General features: G+C 45.1%; 3 long non-coding RNA genes across 7 annotated transcripts; 2 read left to right on the top strand and 1 right to left on the bottom strand.

The window, feature by feature from the left end:
* Position 1: 1 nt before the first annotated feature.
* On the bottom strand, positions 2 to 4,499 carry LOC119307623. 5 transcript variants are annotated; one of them, XR_005149413.1, is made up of 6 exons: positions 3,565 to 4,497; positions 3,338 to 3,449; positions 1,987 to 3,204; positions 1,865 to 1,914; positions 1,724 to 1,784; positions 2 to 82 (listed from the first exon to the last, which is right to left on the bottom strand). It is a non-coding gene; the product is annotated as an uncharacterized LOC119307623 (long non-coding RNA). The 5 variants fall into 5 exon arrangements; XR_005149411.1 differs by having other exon boundaries at positions 1,724 to 3,204; positions 3,565 to 4,499; XR_005149414.1 differs by lacking the exon at positions 2 to 82 and having other exon boundaries at positions 114 to 3,204; positions 3,565 to 3,594; positions 3,783 to 4,497.
* A 10,832-nt stretch (positions 4,500 to 15,331) lies between these two features.
* Positions 15,332 to 20,799, top strand: LOC119307621. The gene is made up of 8 exons (XR_005149409.1): positions 15,332 to 17,943; positions 18,193 to 18,293; positions 19,077 to 19,180; positions 19,262 to 19,322; positions 19,393 to 19,488; positions 19,564 to 19,664; positions 19,836 to 19,982; positions 20,382 to 20,799. It is a non-coding gene; the product is annotated as an uncharacterized LOC119307621 (long non-coding RNA).
* A 131-nt stretch (positions 20,800 to 20,930) lies between these two features.
* LOC119305247 lies at positions 20,931 to 22,110 on the top strand. The gene is made up of 5 exons (XR_005148593.1): positions 20,931 to 21,243; positions 21,397 to 21,486; positions 21,602 to 21,723; positions 21,908 to 21,955; positions 22,042 to 22,110. It is a non-coding gene; the product is annotated as an uncharacterized LOC119305247 (long non-coding RNA).
* Positions 22,111 to 22,684: the final 574 nt, after the last annotated feature.

Genomic DNA, 22,684 nt, shown 5'->3' with positions numbered 1-22,684 from the left:
TCAGGTGCAGCACACACTCCTGAAACCAGACGGAACATGCCGTGCAACCCCCGCCAACACCTTCAGAAAATCCACAATAATCCTAATGTATGACCAAAAAGAGAACAAAAATTGGGAAGGTTAACTAAGGTACTGTATTGATGATTGCATTAGAAAAAATAAGAAAAAGATGTACTTCTATGTGGCACAATAAATGGTGCCGAGCAAATAAACTGTACATTTAGCTTTCCTGTTCGACCACACAGAAAATAGGACAGCCCAAAACCGAAGTACTAAATTAGTCTCTATGTGTGAAGGCTGGAAGCTATATTCTGTTTAGTGATAGATTACCCATCAAAGCAAAAGTAATTCAAGATTTTCAATGGTATTCCATAAATGCAGATGAATAAGACTCGATATTAAGTATACGACTTTGTCCTTTCTGTACATACCAATAAGAAAAGCTAGAGAAATTAAAAAAAATCATCTCATACTACATTTCCTGCCGGTGAGCTTGTCAATCAAGCTGCCGGTGAGCTTGTCAATCAAGCTGAGGTGAAAAAATATTCAGAGGTCCACCAGGCAGTAACCCATAATGCTTTTTTTATAGCTAGCAAAGTGAACCATATAGTAGATGGGAAACAATATAATAAAGGCCAAATAAAGCAATAATCCATTCATTATGTCGTAGCCAAAAAGAATAAATAAAATAGGATGTAAAAAAACAAATTAAAAACAGAGAAAAGAAAACAAATAGAAAATGGGAGGAGATAGAACAAGAAAATCTAAATCTAAGAAAATGAGAGCATACCAGGCAAAATGACAGTAGAGCAAATGTGCGCAGAAAAAAAACAAAAGGGGAGTTGAAATACCCACGGATGGGTTGGAGACGGCAAGGTCATCGAGAAGTACGCCTAGCTCTCGCGAAATGTGAAAAATTTGGAAGCATGAGCATCAAATCAGGTATTTCTACTTGCTCCCAAGCTGAACACCAGAACATCCAGAAAACTATAAATTAATTGAGCAGGACAACTTCATCTCAAATTAGATGTTAGACATATATCCTGTTTTTGACATGGCTAACTGCTAAAAGATCCACATGTTCGCGTAGTACAAATTCAGTTTATGACAATATAACAGATCAAGTGCCTAAAATAATTAGCTTGGATCATCTTCGGCAATATTCTAACAAATAAGGTTATGACCATTCCTTATCACCCATAGCACAAACCCTCTGACTTTCAACTCAGCTACAAGATCACCCCATGAACCTTCTGATCTCTTGGGAACATCATATTTAAAGAGAGTTTATTAATTGACTACATAAAGCATAGGTATGGATAGTACTTAGAAGCTCTCTTGCTCCTATTAAGAACTTAAAAGGTCCTTTCTTTTCTTTTCTCGACAATACGTGTTGGGAGACCAGCTCATGAACAGAAAGCATTCCAGCGAGGATGCACATACTTAATATGGTTTGGCTCATAACATAGTTGAAATTCGTTGTCTCAATAGTGCTTCACATTAATTTTGGTAGAAACATATTTCACATTAATTTTAATTAAGAGGAGCAGGGGCATTTCCTCAATGAGATGGCAGATGCAAGCAATTGTGATCAGCAGAAAAGGCTAAATCGTCAGGGTGCCGACGACATAGATCAATGGAATAAATGCTCACAAATGAAATGACAGTGAATGGGATATGAATCTTGACTCTGGGTTGAATAAAGTAAATGGGATAAGCTTACCTTGCCGCAGAGACGACCGACGCCCAACTTCAAGAAAAAAGGCGAGTACGCCAAGCAAAATCTGCAAGGGAAATCTTAATTCAGACATGGTACCACCTGGACATAGCAAGACATCATCCGGATGTCTAAAATGCACCTCACCTGCTGGAATCACCCTCGCCCCAATGAAAGAAATATAGCCCAGTTTGACCCTGAATATGAAGCAAAAAGACATAATGAGACATGCCGAACCTGCAATGAATGAATGAATTGTCTGAACCTACACTGGATAGCTCATGTCTTGACTGTCGCTCACGCTCTTGTCCAGCTTGCTACACCGTGCATAGTGCTCACTGGCGCTCGCCATCTCCCAGCCGGCGAGCCTTCTTGCTAAGGCATCAATAACATGTATGCATTTTTCTCCAATTCCACATATACGAAGAAGGCATTGCAGTGATACAATTTTCCAAACATTCGAGACAATATAGAAATGGGGGAAAAAACTTCTATCATTACATTCAGGAATAATTTCAGCAGAGAAATGTCAATTTGGCAAAAACTCTGTTAAATTCTTGTTTTCCACTACAGCTAAAAGTACTCATATTTGCTTAATATGGTATAGACAGACCAAAACATCCACAAAAACTGTACAAAGAAGCAATGCATCAACCACTTGGCTTGCACAACCTAGAGAAGAACACACACAACAATTCTCAAGACTAAATAAGATAAACAGTGACATTAAAAAACTGAGATGATTCACACCAGTCGCCAGTAAGGAGCTGAGGCGGCAACTAAACTTCTTTTCACTACATCTGAAGTGACATTTATTTTCTTAATGGGATATATGGAAAACAAAGGTTTGTCTGCAGAGATGTGTGGTTTATCTGTACCAATTTGTGCCTAATGAAATAGTAGATTATTTGAAGGATATATGTTCAGATTTAGTACACTGGAATAGTATAGAGAACACACCTATAGTTTCTGGAGAAAGACCATATAAATGGACTGCAGACGACAGTCTACCACAACAATTATGGGATGTGCATTCGTATACAGTATATACATTAGTACTGAATCAACTGTATTGCAAAGCAATAATAATACTGAATCAACTCATGAGCTATACTGAATCAACTCATGAACGTGGCTATAGAAAGTGTGACTGAAAATCCCTGCTTAGGGAACTCAGTCAGCATATAATGTCTTGGCTAAGTATACACGTATCTTCTGATATCCAATCAATCCAATGGGCTACGCAAGATTAATCCAAACTCAGGCTTATTTATTATTTATTCAAATGGTGTTACAAAGAAGCGACAACCAACTAAGGAAGCGGAAGCGGATGCTGACAGAGATGACAGACCCAAGTCTGGGAAGGATGACAGTCGGATAGATATCTCATCTCTGCTTCTGCTCATCTCTGTTTATTAAGATGCGACAACATATGTATATATATGATGTGCACCCAACTCTGTCTTGAGCATTGCCTGCTGCTGAACCTGCACATGAAAAAACTGACAAATGTTCTTATTCTTGTTCTGCCTTATGCAACAGGTCCGATGAACCTACAACTCAGTAAGTAGGTTATGGAAAGAAATATGGGGAATGATGGGGGAAAAGGTTGCAGCTAACCTGGAAGGGACACCGTGTCACCACCAAAAAGAGAGGCTATTTGTACAGCAACACAACTCGGTGTAGGAATCAACGGTCACCCAAACACTAATCATATATATTACCTGTTTTCCTGCAATTGTTAAGATCAAAATCAGCATCTGTTAACTAATGCAGAGCGTGAATTTCTCTGCAGACAAAAAAGGCTTTGCAGATTCAGTATAGCTGACACAAACAAAATGCATTACATGTTTTCCTCAAGAATCCGTGACTGAAAGCTGTGGAGAGCAAATTGCAAAATATGAGCATTAGTATCACAGAAATTCAATGGAACTTCAACAAGACCAGGGCTTGCTTTTCACACTATTGAACGCTCACGTCTTTCATATTTGATCCACCTTTCAGCTGGGCAAAACAACAAACAGGTGGGGGCACAATATCTATTTATGCTCAGAAAAGAAATTACCAAATATCCAGACACGAGGGCGTGCGTGAGAGGACGGAGGTGAGGACGCGCGGACTGATCGCTCGGGTGGATGGACGGCAGCGCGAAAGCCGGACGGAGCCGGCCGTCTCTACGGCCCACGCTCCTCCTGCCGACGCCGGCGCCGTGGACCACCGTTGCGGCTCGAGCTCCTCCCGGGGTCGCCGCTGCACGCGTGGAGATGGAGGCGGGGTGCAGCCTCCCGTGCATCGCGCCCGAGCCCCAGCCTCCTCGCAGATCCAGGAACGGATCGAGCCGCCGCCAACCGCCAGGTCGCGCCCGACCTCGCCGGCGCAGGCCGACACTGGCCGCCACACCTCCCTCCCCTCTTTCCTCTCTCTTTCTCCCTCCTCCCCTCTCCTTCCTTCTCTCTCTCCCTCTCATCTTCTCTCTCTGCTAGGGTTCATGCGGGAGGAGGGGATTGGGGAGGCTAGGGTGGGGGCTGGGGATGGGCGGTGGCTGTTGATGACGAGACGCCGCCGCGCATGAAGAGGAGAGGAAGGCGACGCGAGGAGCTGCGCCAGCCGGCGGGGGAGACAGGCGGCCGAGAGGGAGGGGGGAAGCAGCGGCGGCGGCATGGAGGAGAGGAGCGGGATGGGAAGAGACGAGGAAGAGAAAGGGGGTGACGAGGGAGATATTTCTGCAGCTACCTCTGTCCGCTCTCGCTGCCAGAAAGGGGTTCGCTCGCTGTGGCGCACTCTTCCCTCTCGCGTGGTGCGCTGCGCCCTCGCTGTTCGCGTGGTACCGTGCGCTGGAGGCCTTCGTTGTGACTATCACTCTAGGAGGCTTTATATGTTAGATTATATTTACACTGTGCACTGACGGGTGGGACCCACGCATCACATCTCAAACGCTACCAGCCACTGATAGTGGGCCCTGGCCAAGCTGACGTGCCACACAAGCGCTGGATACACCTGCATACGAGAAATTTGATCGTATTTGCACGCCCGCGCAAGTTAGATGAATGTGATAACATATTTTACAACTGTGTGCACCAAACTGTCTGGGCGCCTATAAGTTCTAAGACTCCCATTGTATTACCTCTTTTAGTAATAACTCTTGTCACAAAGATCTTAATCAACAATACATCAATTTAGTATTTGCAACATAAAGATTTATAGTCTCCATAGTTAATTACCAAACTGGATTATAAAATCATAGGCAACTTTTGCTACTAATCCTAGATATTTCTATAGCATAAAGTATAGGTTAGCCAACTATTGCCTTCAGACGAAGGACAATAAGTTCACACATTATGTCGAGTGATACAACAATTCGTAGACCATGCAGAAAAGCCTTGTATTCAGCCACATTATTGGATGCAGCGAAGTGGATCTGAAGCACATAATCAAGTTTTTCACCTTTCAGGGAGATGAAGATGCCGCTAGCCCCCAATCCTTCAATCACTTTAGAGTCATCAAAGTACATGGTCCAGTACTCCGACTGGAACTGACTAGACTTGAAAGAGAAGAGCTTAAAACTAGGTAGCCTTCCGTGGTTCATAGATTATATCGTGCGCCCCTAGCTCGATGGCCCACTTCCCCACTCGGTCAGTGGCATCCCTATTGTCGTTGATGTCTGACAAAGGGGCACTGCTTACCACGATGTCCAAGTGGGCTTGCAAGTAATGTAGTAGCTTCCTTGATGCTAGAAACACACTAGAGACTAGTTTATGGTAATTTTGATACCTTAGTTTGGACTCGGAGGGAACTCACTTTCCTAGTAAATGATGACCACCGGGATAACGCTCGGTCACACAGTTCGTGGACGATGATGTAAAGGAGCAGGGGCTCCCTCTTGGCCCGGTCGAAGAGGATTGGTGGAATAAAGAGCAAGCGCTTGAGGCCATCGAAGGCCGGTTGCACCACGTCAGTCCATTTGAAAGAATCAGACTTCTTGAGGAGCTAGTAGAGTGGTAGGCCCTTCTCGCCAAGCCTAGAGATGAACCGAGTAAGGACATCTCCGATAGGAACCCGCAAATTTCCTCCCACATCTGTCCACTGACAAGGGGGCCAGTCTGCAGACACAGATTCGAGAGGTCACCATCCAACGCTACCCACATACATTTCAACCCGCATTTTAACTAACAAGACAAAATTCATGCACATCGGTTGATATTCATCAAAGTTCGGATAGAAATATAGCACGAATCATCCATAAGTAGCATGTAAATAAGTTTAGTACAACAATGTCTCTAATTTGACTGGATTAACTAGATGTCCAACAAGTTTTTCATCAATGGATCAGTTCATCCCACACATACTCCCTCTTCAGTTTCATCCAACAGTGTGTGTGTACGTAAATGACCATCTCTCTGTCATGTGGTACATCATGGCAGTGTGTGCGGGCTATATAATGTGTAGACCAACTTTGAGTGAATGAATAATTTAAACAAGTTGAGCAAGAGGAAGCAAAACTTACGATCTCCTCTGCCGCATGCAATGGCCACCTTGCCTTCAGCTGAGCAACCACTTGATAAAACTTGGTTACGCTGGTCTGGATGGCATGCAAGCGATACGATAACGACCTCGCATTTGCGTTGTTGAATGATGTAATTGTCATAGGGCGCAGTGTGCTTTCGTGCATGAAATGATTCATGCACCTGCTGCCAGAAGGTCCCCCCTCTGCTTCTGCTTACAAAATCTGCGGATACGGCCAATCACACATCGCACAACAACTCATCCTCCATGGCCGAGTAGTTCACCATCATTCATACTCTAAAAAATGACATAGCGTTTGAAAATAAGCTCAATGGCATTTGACAGACACTTGTCGGGCGTGCTATCCGCCATGGAGGTCGCTGACGGGGAGGTGGGAAGTGTTCCTGGGTACAAATGACTCTAGGGTGGACAACATGGTCGTAAAGGCGAGGGCGCGCCGGTGCTGGTTGGGGACGTCTGACAATGCCTCTATGGCGGCCAGATACATACAACGATGGCGGGGAAGGTGGAGGGTGCGGATGCAAAGCAAGGAGTAGAAGGGCATAGTGGAAGGAAATGAGACCGGGACAGTAAGTTCACACATTAACATGGAGAAAACACGTTCGAACTGTGTCGCAGACCAATACAGTCCCGCGTTGGATGGCTTCTGTGGTCTGGACGTATGCGAGCGGTTAGAGGGTCGCCGTCGGAGATGCCCTAAGGGCTGCAATGCACCCGATGAACTACTGCACATACTTCAGACTTTTTTTGTGTGGCCATCTTTAGGATCGCTTTGACCTTCTCCAGGTGGCCTCGATCTCGCATACAGAAATGATGAAACCAAGGAGATTCCGCAGGTAATCTAATTACACATTTCTCTTGGTCAAGCTTCGAGTTGATCTATGTGAGGTCTGTGAAGGTTTTCGCCAGATCCGCCAGGAGATCGTCCCCTCACTTGGACTTTACCACGATGTCGTTGACATGGGTGTGGAAGTTTCTGTCGCCCCGCTGGTGTCAATATTTTCAAATACACCATTGGTGAGTCGCACCAACATTTTTAGGTCAAATGCATGAAAATGTAGGAGAAAGTTTCATAGGAGATGATGAAGGAGTCTTGATATCGTCTGAATACTTCATTTTTATCTGATGATAGCCTGAATATGCACCCAAAATACGCAAATGCTCGCAACCAGCCATGGAATCGACCACTTGGTCGATATGTGGCATCACGAATGGATCCTTGGGGCATGCCTTGTTTAGTGGTTGATAGTCAACACACATGCGCCAAGTGTGGTTCTTTCTGGGATATACAATGATTGAGGAGGCCACGGATTGAGAGAACGTGGTTCTTTCTGGGATATACAATGATTGAGGAGGCCATGGATTGAGAGAACGATCAAGAGAGAGATGATGAACAGAGGATTGATAGGGTGAAATAACTAGAGATGCATTGGGTGCCCAGCATGGGCCAGGACCCTCCCCAACATGATGTGTTTGCTTGTACACTTAAGTACTATCAGTTTTTTGTATTTTCCTTCAATGCCCCTCCCTCAACACTAGGACTTGAGAAAATCCCACCTCGGCCACTTAAAACAACACTAGAGGAAGAGAAACCAATTATGAGAGAAGGTATAAGAACCAACGAGGGAGAGTAGTGGTGGATCTCAGAGATAGACGAAGGATCGAATTGGAAGAGGGAGGGGATCAACAGGGAGGGAAGAGTTGGCACCACGTCGGTCGTGGGACTATCGCCGGAAGTCACCTCAAACGCAGTTAATTCGAACACGTACCCTCACTATTCTAGAATAATGCCCAAGCTCAAGTCCCTTCTCGATGTCGTCCATGGCAGCATCGAGGAGCAGGTGGGCTCAGTCTCCCGCCGATCCTTCTAGAAGGCGATTTTAAGTCTATGACCGGTGGTTTTCATCCCTGGTGAGATCACCGATGACTGTGAGAGGATGGTGGTTTCGGATCTTGACTTGCGGCTTGATGGCGATGAATCTGGTGCTTGGCCTCGACGACATCGACGGCTGACAGTAGCTCCGAAATTTGAGGACGATGGGGAAGATCCCTGGTCGACACGCCACAATGATAAAAGGCCTCGTCCTTGGCATACTTCTTCATCGGCTCACAACGCCCTTCTTGGCTATGGTTCTCCTCTGAATTCAGCGACGGTGGTGGTGATGATGGTAGTTGCCGGAATTCCTATGGTCTTCAATGTGATTTTATTTTCTTAGAGGGGTTTTGTGCAAAGTTTTGGGAATATGTGTTTTCTCTCGGTCTTTCTGATCGGCTCCGTGTGCACGCGTTGTACTCCCTCCGTTCCTAAATATAAGTTTTTGTAGAGACTCCACTATGGACCACATACGGATGTATATAGATGCATTTTATAGTGTAGATTCACTCAGTTTGCTCCGTATGTAGTCCATAGTCAAATTTCTACAAGGACTTATATTTAGGAACGGAGGGAGTATTCACTATGTTTATGATTAATGAAGCACACGATAATCCTAAAAAACATATTTTTTTCTAAGATAAGACACGGCATACAACCTAACATTTAGATCAAATGGCGAACCAATCTGTGGTTGAGATGGTTAGGTGGACAGTGGTATCTCCAACTCATCAGGATTCAAATCCTGGTGCTCGCATTATTCCTTGATTCATTTCAGGATTTCCGGCAATGCGCTTTTAGTGGGAGGAGATGTTCCCGTTGATGACGAGACGCCTACAGTGGCTTCGTAAATCTCAAGATGATATGCCGGCTCAATCTGGCGGAGGTGCTCATAGGGGTAGGGTGTGCATGTGTGCGTTCATAGGATGAGTATATGCGCGTGTATTTTTTTTTGAGAATTACATGCGCGTCTCCACACGGACGACGGCGAGGGCGAGCAAAATTGAATTGGACGCGATTCCACACGGACAACGACGACGAGCAAAATCGAACCGGACGGCGACTCCAAACGAACGAAGGCGACGAGCAAAATCAAAACGGACGGCGACCCCAAACGGGCGACGGCGAGGACGAGCAAAATCAAAGCAGGCGCGACTCCAAACTGACGAATCGAGCACGAGCAAAAATCAAATCGGGCGCGGTTCTAAATCTAAATGGGCGGCGAATCGAGGACGGGTGAATGCAAACTAGGTGTTCTGAGTCTGCGGATGCGAAAGCTCACCATGCCCAGTTTCATACTGTCCCTCATATGCGCGTGTATATGAGCGCTTGTTTATGTACTGATGCTTAAAAGAACATTTAGATCAAATGGGCCGGATAGCCCGTGTGCCCCGGGCCGTGGTCTGCACGGAACCGCCTATGCGTCGACCATCCTACTAGAAAATTCCCAAACCAACTAGTCAACCAGCCTCGATCGAAGGAGAGCGTCAAGCCTACCCTAGCCGCCGCGGCGACTAGGGTTTTCCTACTCCGGCGCCGTTCGTCGCCGTCGAGGATCCGGATAACCTGCCTGCGCATCCCAACCATCCCACGCCTGCGCTTGGGCTGATCAAGGGGTCGGCTTTGTCCTTCCACCCGGCCTCGGTGCGGTGCGGCGATCTAGGGTTAACTGCAGCCATGGCAGGAGCGACTTCTTCCAATAGAGGGGGGAGTACTAGTTCAGGTAGAAGGAAGGGGAAGACTCCGATCGACCTGGAAGCGGCGATGAGGAACATGAAGCTGAAGGAGATGGAGCTGGATGACGTGATCGTTGGCGATGAGGAAATTGCAGAACTGTCCAAGGAGTCCCGGTGGCTAGCGGTAGCACGGGTGAACACGACGAAGTACTTCAGTGCCGAGTCCTTCAAGAACACAATGATTTTCGCATGGAGACTTGCCCACGAGCCAGATATCCGCGAGGCAGATAACAATCTGTTCGTCGTCCAAATTTTCTACTTAGGAGATTGGAACAGAGTTATGCACCAGGGCCCTTGGATCTATAGGGGACTTATGGTGGCAATTGAAGAGTATGATGGCAAAGGTAAACCAGATCTAGTTCAGCTCGACTGAGTCCATGTGTGGGTGCAGATTCATGATACCCCGGAGCTCTACAGGAAGGAGATAATTGTAGACCAACTGGCTCGTCGCATAGGTCAGGTGAAGAGCGTGGAGATGAACCCTAACCGAGTCTTTGAAGGCAACTATGTTAGGGTCCGGGCGAAGATTAAACTAGCTGATCCTTTGGTGCGGTTTGCCCCATTGAACATCAAAGGGGAAGGGCGAATTCTCTTGCCAGTAAGATATGAGAAGATAGGCTTCTTCTGTGAAGTCTGTGGCGTCCTAGGCCATTCCATGGAAGAGTGCGGCGATGGGGTTCACATCCCCGAGGAGGTTGAATACGGGGAGTGGATGAAAGCAACCAGGAGAGCCATGCCGGATAACCAGAACCGTGACCCGAGCTGGAACAGGGGGAATTCCACACGAGGACGTGCCCGTGGTGGCGGCCGCGGAAGAAACAATGGAGCCAAGAAACGATCATCGGAGGACGCCGGTCTAGGTGAGGAAATTGACAAAGATGGTGATGATGACCTCAAAGATACGGCCGAGAGCCCTCTCAAGGACAAGGGCGTTGATGTTGGGACCGTCCGGCCACAGACCACGGTTAGTCGCAAGTTGAACATGGATGAGCAGGCTGATGGGAGCATCAGAGGGGGCTCGCTTGATGCATCTGTGCAAGGGGCCAGTGTTGTCCCTCCTCCTCCACCACCTTATGTTACCCCAAGGGATAGAAAGAAGCAAAAGCAAGGTAGTTCCCCAAACAAAAGCAATATGGACAGCGTGGCGGGCTCCTCTGAGGAGCGCCGCCGGGTCCAATGAGTCTCTCATGCTGGAACTGTCACGGGGCGGGCAAACCCGCGACAGTTCGAGAGCTTCGCGACTTCGCGAGGCAGTTTGCCCCGTTGGTGCTTTGTATTGTTGAAACTCAACTCCCGAGAGATAGAGTGGAAAACTTAGCAAGCACCCTAGGTTATGATAATTCATTTGCTGTTAGTAGCTCTAGTAGGAGTGGTGGTCTCGGTATTTTTTGGAATAATGAAATAAAGATTGAAAATTTTGGTTACTCTGCTTATCACATAGATGCTCATGTTACTTTGCCTGGTGCTTCTCCATGGAGGCTCACAGTGATGTACGGTGAAGCACAAGTCAGTGATAGAGGCAAGACTTGGGACGTGTTGAGTTCTCTCGCTGAGGATGACGGTCTGCCATGGTTGTGTTTCGGTGATTTCAATGAAGTACTGAGTCTGAACATGACGGGATTGGTCATCGGTGCATGACACAGGTGAATGGTTTTAGGGATGCTGTTGACACATGTGGCCTTATTGATCTAGGCTTCTCGGGAAACAACTGGACGTTTGAAAAGAGAGTAGCCGGAGGAACATACACGCGAGTGCGTCTTGATAGGGCGCCACCCCATCGTGGTCCAGCATGTATCCAGGAGCAGTTTTATCTCACAAATCTGCCACCACATCAGACCACATACCGATATTGCTACAACTATCACCGGAAGATGATCAGCCACGGCAAGCTAGACCCTTCAGATATGAGATGATGTGGGAATCTCACGAGGGTTTCCAGGCGACAATTGAACAACACTGGCAAGGCCCAGGAGCAACCACGGTTGCGGAACTATGTGCAAAAATTAAAACGCTCTCAACAAATCTGAAACACTAGGACCGAACTACGTTTGGCAGTGTGAAGGAGGAGATTCGATCTCTAAAGCTTCAGCTAGAGAGCATGCGTGCTGACCCGTCGAGGACGGCACCTAATCGTCAGGAAGAGAAAGTAAAAGATCGCTTGATCGAGCTCTATCACAGAGAGGAGGTAATGTGGCGTCAGAGATCGCGAATAACATGGCTGGCGGCGGGTGATAAGAACACCAAGTTCTTTCACCTACGGGCCAGTAGGCGGCGCCTTAAGAACAAGATAAAATGTCTGCTGAGACATGATGGAACTACAGTAGAAGATGCAACAAAGATGGAGTGCATGGTCACGGCCTTCTACAAAAATCTGTTCACATCAGAGGGGACAATGAATATGCATGAAGTAATTGACGTGGTTCCTCGCAAAGTCACAAACGAGGTGAACCAGCGGCTAATGAGCGAGTACAGCAGAGAGGAAATTAAAACGGCGCTGTTTCAGATGGCCCCTACTAAAGCTCCAGGATCTGATGGGTTCCCTGCGCATTTTTTTCAGAAAAATTGGGAGCTCTGCGGGGGATGAAGTGGCTACTATCATCTTGAAAATCCTGAGGGGTGAGGAAGATGTGGAGGAGCTGAATGATACTATCCTCGTCCTCATCCCTAAGGTAACAAATCCCACACTTCTGTCACAGTTTCGCCCTATAAGTCTATGTAATGTACTCTATAAGATTGCATCGAAGGTTATGGCAAACAGGCTCAAGACCATCCTTCCTATGATCATATCGGAGGAGCAATCGGCCTTTGTGGTGGGAAGGCTTATCACGGATAATATCATCTCCGCGTATGAGTGTTTAAATTTTATGAAGAGGAATAGATCTAAGAGGAATGGGTTTTGTGCCCTTAAACTTGACATGATGAAGGCCTACGACCGTTTGGAGTGGGACTACCTCCGTGCTATCATGTCCAAACTGGGTTTTGCACCGGCTTGGGTCAACTCAGTTATGAGGATGGTATGTTCAGTCAAATTCTCGGTTATGTTCAATGGAAAAAGACTTGAGAAATTTACACCTTCACGAGGACTCCGACAGGGGGATCCAATATCACCTTACCTATTCTTGTTGGCAGCAGAGGGCCTTTCGAGCCTTTTAAAAAACCAGACAGAGTCATCTCCAGTGCATGGGATCAGAGTGGCAGATACGGCTCCGCCGGTAAGCCACCTTCTTTTCGCAGATGACAGCCTGCTGTTCGTCAAGGCTAGTGTTGAGGGAGCTATTCAGGTATCCTCTCTGCTGGAATCATACTGTAATGCTTCTGGACAGAAAATAAACTTGGACAAATCTTCAGTGTTTTTTAGCAAAGGCTGCTCGCAGGGTGTTAAAGAGAGCATGAAAACTACCCTGAATGTTCATAATGAGAGTCTATCAGAGAAGTAATTGGGCATGCCTACGGATGTAGGGAGCAGCAAAAACGGGGCTTTCAAATATTTGAAGGACAGAGTCTGGAACAAAGTAAAGGGATGGATGGAGAAGGTGTTGTCATCCGGAGGAAAAGAAGTACTTATAAAGTCTGTCGCTCAATCTATCCCGGTATACTCTATGGCTTGTTTTAAGCTACCTCGGGGCCTCTGTCTTCATATCAACTCCATCATACGAAAGTTCTGGTGGGGGAGTAAACGGGGCGAAAGGAAGACAAATTGGGTCTCCTGGGAGAAGATGACAAGGCCGGAATATGAAGGTCGATTGGGTTTTCGAGACATCGAGCTGTTTAACCTCGCTCTGCTGGCAAGACAAGCGTGGAGAATCCTACAAACACCTGAATCCCTAAGTGCAAAAATTCTGAAAGCGCGCTACTTTCCAACGACAGACTTTCTTGATGCATCCCTAGGTAACCAACCATCACAAATTTGGCGAGCGATCATGGAGGGCAAGGAGATCCTATCGCAGGGTCTCATCAAACGCATAGGTGATGGTCGGGATACATTGATATGGCAGCATAACTGGATACACAAAGAGGCGTCACTCAGACCTATAGTATGCTTGAGCCAACATCGGCCGTAGTTCGTGTCTGAACTCATTGACAGCGCAAATGCCAGGTGGAAGCAGGACCTAGTTCGTGCAGCTTTCCTTCCAATTGATGCGGAGGTGATCCTCAATATTCCTCTAGCCACAAGACACTGCAGAGATTCTTGGGCTTGGGCTCATGAACATAAGGGTGCCTTCTCCATCCGCTCGTCATATCGGATGCTAATCAACACGAAGCTCAGGCGGGAGGCTTGGCTCGAAGGACGATCCGGCCCGGCTGACAGGCAGAGAGAGGAAGCCAGCTGGTCCAATATCTGGAAGGTTGCGGTGCCGTCAAAACTAAAGGTATTCCTGTGGAGACTTGCACAATGCTCTATACCCACGGCGGATGTACTTCATCATCGTAATATGTCCACATCGTCGCGGTGTGCCATCTGTGGAAAGGAGGACTCATGGATGCACTCACTCATAACGTGCACAATGGCGCGGTGCGTGTGGGCGCTAGATGACCCGGAGTTGGTTGAGCATATCATCGCAACAACAGAACCGAATGCAAAGGCTTGGCTTTTCAGTATGCAAGAATCGATGCCGCATTCCGAGTTCACGAAGCTAGCTGTGACACTATGGGCTATATGGGGTGCACGGCGTAAGCTGATCCACGAAGGGGAGCACCAGAGCCCCATGGGGACTCACTCATTTATCAAACGCTTTCTGGCAGATTTGAGTATTGTTTCTATGTCACATGAAATAACGAAGCCGAGAACAGCCCCAGAGCGGACGCATGTGTGGATTCCACCACCGGCGGGTCATCACAAGGTTAATGTCGACGCTGCTATATGTAAACAACCTCCTGTCGGGGCCATAAGTGCGGTTTGCCGGGATCAATCAGGAACTTTTGCTGGGTCAGCATCGGTGGTATTCCATGGCATGACCGATCCACATATACTGGAAGCTTTGGCATGCCGCGAGGCTATTGCATTAGCCAGGGACCTTGCACTTACTCATTTGAAGGTAGCTTCTGATTGCCTTGCGGTGGTCAAGGACATACATACTGGCACTATGGGTACAATCGCTCCAATTGTGGAGGAGATCATCGACTCGAGTAGGGAGTTTCAGTCTTGTTCTTTCGTCCATGAGAAACGTCTCTCTAATAAGGAGGCTCATGGCTTAGCTCGACATGCTTTACATCTAGGGGAGGGTCGCCATGTATGGCTGTTACACCCTCATGATACTGCTATTATTCCTGTAATTCGTTCTATTGAGCAATAAAGTAAAGCATGTTCTTCAAAAAAAAAGAAATTTCCCAAACCGCCTCGAGCACCCGATCCCAATCCGAGGCTCCCAACGGTAATATCTCCGCGCCGCTTTGTCGACCGACCGACCGAACCCTTCAATCCCGCCCACCCGGCCCGGATCCAGCCCCAACCCACCATCACCAGCTCCACTCCCCTCTAGTTTCCCGCCGCCCGCCAAAGCCGCCTCCGGCAAGGACCCGGCCGGCGCCACCGCCTCTTCCCCAGCGGCCCGCCCACGGCCAGGCGCGCCCTGTCCTCCCTCCCCGCGCTCTGGCCGTGGCCCGCCGGTGCGCTCCTCCTCCCTTCATCCGGGGCCCCGGGTCGTGCCTCCCGCCTCGCCTCGCCTCCTCACGCCTGATTTGGATTCACCCGTCCTCGATTCGCCGCCCGTTTAGGTCTAGAACCGCGCCCGATTTGGTTTCTGCTCGTGCTCGATTCGTCAGTTTGGAGTCGCGCCTGCTTTGATTTTGCTCGTCCTCGCTGTCGCGCGTTTGGGGTCGCCGTCCGTTTTGATTTGCTCGCCGCCTTCGTCCGTTTGGAGTCGCCGTCCGGTTCGATTTTGCTCGTCGTCGCCGTCCGTGTGGAATCGCGTCCGGTTCAATTTTGCTCGCCCTCGCCGTCGTCCGTGTGGAGTCGCGTCCGATTCGATTTTTCTCGTCTCCGCCGTCGTCCGTGTAGAGTCGCGTCCGGTTCGATTTCGCTCGTCCTCGCCGTTGTCCCGATGCGCTCGCGTGTTCTTGGCCCGTCTCGCCTCGTCGGAGGTCTCCGTCTCGTTTGCGAACTAGCAATTCTTCCTTTCTGCGTGCGATTCTGTTATCCGAGAGGCACTCCGGGTCCTGGGTTCCGTGTTCGCGTCGGTTGCAGGAACGAACGAGGTCTGCTTTCGAAATTGGATTACGGCCGGAGACGGGGAGCGATGTTTGTTTATCGTGCTAGTTCAGACCGGTTCCTAGGTTACGTCACCTACGTTGCTCTCTTGTGATACTCTGTCAATTCTTGGCCCTCTGTCAGTTCTTGTTGGCCCTCTGTCAATTCTTGACTTCCAGGGTCCGCTAATTCTTGAGTTCTTGTTGTACCGGTTAGGCCTTAGGCGTGTGTACTCTCATCTTAGATGGGGTGGTTCCTTAGTTCTGATGGTGTATACTATTTATGTTCTTTCCAATTTGTTTCTTTTTTTATCATGCTTTGCTTTGTTTTGCCTGTTGCTTGACTAATTGAACACCTGCTGCTTGACTAATTGAACACCTGCTGCTGCTACTGTTGGACAAAGGTTCCTTCTTTTCTTCCTGATGTTGCTATTTCCATCGAAGTACTCATAGGAGTTCTAGATGAGCTGCTGCTAGTTAGTTCCCCTTAGACTACATTCTAGATTGCATAGCATAACTCAAGAATTTTGTCATTGCACACATGTGCACATATATATCTGTTGTGTTCATGACTCCAGAATTTATTTATCCATGAGAGCACGTTCATCACATGTTTATGCGCATGTTTATTTATCCATGAATTCTGTCGTGTCCCTTTCCTTTGGACAAAAATTTCAACAAACCTATAACGTGGACATGTGCTGCTTGTTTTCTTGTGATGATGGTGATCTAGTTGACTAGCCCAACTCTTATGCTCTGGCATTTGTTAATCCTCAGTTACTGTGCTTGAAAACTTATTGCTTGTCATGTTAAATTTTATGGCATCAACTCGGTATTGTGATAAGTGACCTAGTACTCCGTATTTGTTTAGTGTAGACAGCTAACTTCTTTTTTCTTAATTTTTTAGTGATATGCGTGTTCTGCTATGTCTTATGTTGATAGTATATTCTTTTTTTTGTATTACTCATGTTCAGTCACTGGAATAATGCTTTTCTTGATTTGCCTAGACTTTGTGACAATTAATTTATAGTGCGATCATTGAGTTTCTGACATCCTATTGCATAAAATTCTGTTGTAATGTTTGTTGGATCATTGAGTAGTTAATATTGATTCTGAGTTTGTTGGATCATTGAAATTCTACGTGCGCTTTTGTTATCTGAGAGACACTCACGATCCCGCATTTCGTGTTTGCGGCAGAGCGATGAACGATTACGTTTTGCGTTCCTGCGTTTTGTGTCTGCCGTCTGGTTTTGAATTTGGATTATGGAGACGGGGAGAGGCCAGAGTAAGGTCAGTTTCAGATCGGTTCCGTCGCTGCGTTGTTCGTCGGTGATTTCCAGACCTCAAACGCATGCGTCCTTGTGATACTCTAGTTTGGCTCGTGGGTCGTTACAGTTGTTCTTACGTTCCCAATGTCTGTCTTCCCATATATGGGGATGCGTTCAGAGGTGCAAACCATGTAGGCCGTGGTGTGTTTATACTATCTATGGTGTGTTCTACACTATCTGATGTGGAACGTAGAAATATTGATATCACTTCTGTGCTAGTATACTAGATATGGTGTGTTTTATCCAAATTATTAACCACATCTCTTAAAATTTTCCTTGAGTTGGTACATGTTTATATGCCAAGAGTGATTGATGTCTTGACGAATATAATCATTTATGCTAACTTGGTATTGGTAGTTCCTGAGGTAACACACCAGTACTTGTTTACTGCAGACAATTGACTATTCTTTTTTCTGAACTTTTTTGTGATATGTGTGTTATGTGGATATCATATTCTAATGCTTTTCGAAGTATTTAAGGTACAGACTTGTGGATCTGGACATGTCACATTTGCTCTTTATTGGGTTGCTAAGGACACTGAACAGTTTGGCTGGGCCACTGCACGGCCTGGCTAATCAGGTACATTTAATTTTATGTGTAGTTGATGTTCTCTGCCACATCATGCTCAACTTGTGCTTGCCAAATGGATCTCCTGGAACAAATTGTTCGTAATAAATGAACAAATTGCAGAACTTGTGGCTGTGCTATTTACCCACTTGCTTTTGCACATGATGTTAAGAAGAAGAAAAACATACGCCCTGTTATTTTAAAATGGTGTATTTACTGTTTTGATGCGCATAAACTAAGAATAGTCACCATATACTACAGGAAGTGTTGCTATGGATCAAATCTGTAATGGAAGAGACTGGGAGTAACATTACAACCGACCAAGTAAAGAATATGTATGGAAGACACTGAAGAGTGGAAAGGTATAGCTTATCTCAAACCGAGTTATATCTATTCAATTATCAAGCACTAATTATTGCTCAAGGACTATAGCTTTATAATACCTCATGATCTTGTTTGTGAGTAGAGAAAATAATGCAATATAGGGAATTACTGTTGCCACTCATTTCATGCTCACATCGGTTGCATTGTAGAAACCTAAAATATCTACGTATGGCTTCGTGCATCATTTCCCTCTTATGCATTGCATTTCAGAAATCTAAATATCTATGTCTTCTTTAGTGTTAATGTTTGGGAGTTCTTGTTGAAGTTGCAATTTATAATGTTTCATGGGTTTAAACTTTGTTGAGCTGCTGAAAACAGTCACTGAAATTAGCCATTAATGAGTAGTATGATTTCTATTTACTGCAATCATGTCAAAAGGTCTTGCTATTCATATTTCTAGGTATTAGCTACCATCAAAACAAAGATAGAATAAGTGTGCTCATTTTAATTTTATGAAATACCTAGTATTGAAAGATTATGTAGATCGAAGCTGGTTAATTAATACCTGTAAAGAAAAATGTACAAAGAATGCCTGCATCATGCTTGTCATCTTGTGAAAGAAATCCTCCAGTGAATTTACTGTTGTTCCAGTGTCTTAATGTAAATCTCATAGAGAATGTTTATCTCTAGATTTGTTTCACTACCACAAATAACTGACATAATATATGTTTCTGTGGGCTTTGTAATTGACCTTGTTGTTATTATGTAAAAAAGTGCTGCAACATTCTTGATCTATAACTGTGCTGGCTATCTATACACAGGTTGTAGTGATTAGAGAGAAGCTTGCAGAACTGTATGAATCTGAACAACAATGGTTGAGAGCAGCACAAATGCTTAGTGGCATTGACTTGGACTCAGGAATCAGGTTGAAACAAGCTTTTGTCTCTGTTTACATGTCATTGGATTTTCTAAGTCTGGGAAATCTGACCATCTTCTTAAAAACCAGGATGCTTGATGACACAAACAAATTATCCAAGTGCGTCCAGATTGCACGACTCTATTTGGAGGTTAGTCCTGTTTTTAACCTTTGTCGTCATTGCATTGTCAGCTGGACTAATGTAGTTCTTCATTTCGTAGGATGGTGATGATGCAGTGAATGCTGAAGCCTTTATCAACAAAGCCTCGTTTTTGGTTACAAACAGCAACCAGGAAATTCTGAACTTACAATACAAGGTTTTTTGGTTCAGAAACAGTTTAATAATCTATCAGTATACAACTGAGGATAAAAATTTAGTTCCCTTCTTGTAGGTCTGCTATGCGAGAATTTTAGATCTAAAGCGTAAATTTTTGGAAGATGCACTTTGATACTATGGTATCTCTCAAATTGAGGAACACCAAATTGGGGATGAGTAAGGCTTACTCCATTCAGTCATAGATTTGTTTCTCTCTCCTGCAATTTACTCCTTTTTAATGTTCTGTCTTGTATGGTTCTTTGTTGCCTTGCCGGTGTAGTGGCTGTTTGTAATAAATTACCCTATTTGATACTCATGTTTAAGTACTGCAGTGGTTCTTTGATGCAGGCAAGTTGTGTTTGGAACTGATAGTGCCTCCATATTTTGTTCTCAAAAATCTTGATGGAACATGTTTCTTAGTGCTGCTGTATAACATGCACAATGTTGGCTGGTGCTGGCCCACAACGCTCTCGTGTTCTTGCTACATTGTACAAGGTATTGGCTCTTAGCTCATCTCAGTGTCCTGTGATTTTACTCCTTTTTTATCCAGCTTCTTATCATTAATTGCTTGAGTAACTTGTAACCATAATGATCGTCTTGTCTCTTGATCCTGTTTTGCCAATTAGAAACCATCAATGCAGTGCGGCTTTATGGAGTCGTGCCATTTATTTAGAGTTTTAGTCTCACTGGGTTAGGTTGTTACCACCTCCATTGCACGCACGCCCATTCTGAGATTTAACATTAACTATTGTTTATGATTTTATGGGAAGTTTGCACTGCTAAACTATTCTAGTTGAATCCTGAACAAGAGATCTAAGGTTGCTTTTCACTGTTGATCTTATTTGAACTTGCAAGCAAAAATTATAAATTACTGATGTTTGGTTGCATCCATAGGTTGTTCCTGGCTGTGGTCACGGAGTTCTACATAATACAGACCAAAAATATTCATGCCAAAGGGAATTCGCATTGAAATATTTACCCGAGGACCCACTTCCCCAACTGAATCCTTCATCTAACTGCATGGGTTCTCTTCGGTTCGACAGTCTCAGTGCAACATATTATTATTCCCTTTCAGGAACGAAGATCTGAATCACCCTCACCCCTCTAGAGAAATCAGTTTACTCATTCAAGTTCTGGAATTTCTTTATAGTTTTCTGAGTTACTTCGGTCTTGCATGTATTAGCTTTCTCTTTGTGCCCCTATCTATGCCTGTTTTGTGTGTGCAAGCGCTCCATTCTGTGTGGGCGTGTGACTTGATGGTGAATATGTGTGTGGCTTGACTCTCTGTGTGTGGCTTGATTATGTGTGTGGCTTGACTATGTGTGTGGGGCTTGACTGTGTGTGTGAGATTGTGTGTGGCTTGATGGTGAATATGTGTGTGGCTTGACTGTGTGTGTGTGTGTGTGTGTGTGTGGCTTGACTGTGTGTGGCTTGATGGTGAATATGTGTGTGGCTTGACTGTGTGTGAATATTGCATTTGCTTGATGGTGTGGCTTGTATAACTTGTGTTTTATATGTCACAATTGATTGTTGTTTATTGAATGTGAACAAACCTAACACTATTCTTTTTTTCTGAACTTTTTTGTGATTATGTCTTATGTGGATATCATATTCTTTTTTGTATTACTGCTGTCCAGTCACTAGAATAACACTTTTCTAAGTATTTATGGTACAGACATGTGGATCGGGACATGTCACATTGGCTCTTTGTTGTGTTGCTAAGGACACTGATGGGTTGTGTTTGCATACAACGCAGGTATATTTATGTTCTTTACATTTTGCGATGCTGATGCCTGAAGTCCCAAAACGTTTATTTAGTCAAATTTTGCTACTTGTGGCTACTTATGTTTTTAGATGTGTTGTATCCATAAATACCTATTGGCACCTGATATTTGTGCTCAAAATGCAGTCTGGACCAACAAAATGGTCTCATTGCCGCAAGCAATGTCTAGCAAGGTGGAAATAAATGGGCAGAAATAGCAAAAGTTCTTCCTAGAAGGTACTGCCAAACAACTTGCATCTGATAATGTAGCCTAGCCTTGGTCCTCTTTGTTACCAGATTCCTAGCCCCTGCCACTTCCTCATTCTTTCCTGGACATCATACCGTGTACCAGACATTTGAACATTGCAGGAATCGAGTATTTCTATTTGTTCTCAGGTTCTTCTCACCTATAGCTAGAGTCAAAGACGACAAACCAAGTGGATTATTGGACTTGCAAGATAAACAGAATCATCGGTAAGTTCCTGTCCTTTCAAATGGCCAGATTATGAATTTTGATCAGTTTGCCTGACTTGTTTTAGACTGAATCCTTGATTCCTTGATAACTTTGATATACATACATGAATAATTACTTATGCTGTTATGATCATAAACTAATTCCCAAGTATTTTTGACTCATATGATGCTTATTACATCACAGGTCATCTGAATCTTCTTTTCTAATATGACTATTGATGCTGCTCATGAGGTAAGCTACTTTTCTTGCTTCAAGAATAATAGAAACATCATTTACATTGTGGTCACTCACATTTTAAGTTGCTCATGTCATTTTAGGCTAGCCATCGGCTTGGAAGTGATGAGAGGCAATCACTGTTGTCAACTTGAAACATATAATCTTTTAGGTATGAATGGCTTACCTTAGCCAGAATTTCTATAAGAATGTTGCTCATGTTACATGCCTTGCTTTCTCTAGTAAGTAGAACAAGAACACATTTAACAGTTCTTTTCTGTCCATAGGCCTACAAACTTGTGGATAATCACTTAATCGGCCTCTAATCAGCTTCCTGTTTTTAGGAACGAAGATCTGAATCACCCTCACCCCTCGAGAGAAATGTGTTTAGTCATTCAGTTTCTGGAATTTCTATATAGCTTTCTGGTTTTCTTCAGTCTTATCTATGTATTTGCTTTGTGTTCGTGCCCTATCTATGTCTGTTTCTTTTTGTTTCTTGTGTGCAAGCGCTCCATTCTGTCTGTGTCTGACTGTGTGTGGCTTTGATTCTCTTGTGTGTGTGGCTTGACTGTCTGTGTGTGTGACTGTGTGTGAATGTTGCATTTGACTGTGATGTGTGACTCTGTGTGACTGTGTGTTTGACTCTCTGTGTGTGACTCTGAATATTGTGCATTTGACTGTGATGTGCGTGTGTGACTCTGAATATTGTGCATTTGACTGTGATGTGTGAATGTGTGTGTGACTATG

The sequence above is a fragment of the Triticum dicoccoides genome, chromosome 5B (genome assembly GCF_002162155.2).
Source record: "Triticum dicoccoides isolate Atlit2015 ecotype Zavitan chromosome 5B, WEW_v2.0, whole genome shotgun sequence".
NCBI classification, from domain to species: Eukaryota; Viridiplantae; Streptophyta; class Magnoliopsida; order Poales; family Poaceae; genus Triticum; species Triticum dicoccoides.
Note: the sequence above shows the minus strand (reverse complement) of the source record. Positions and strands in the feature narration are given on the sequence as shown.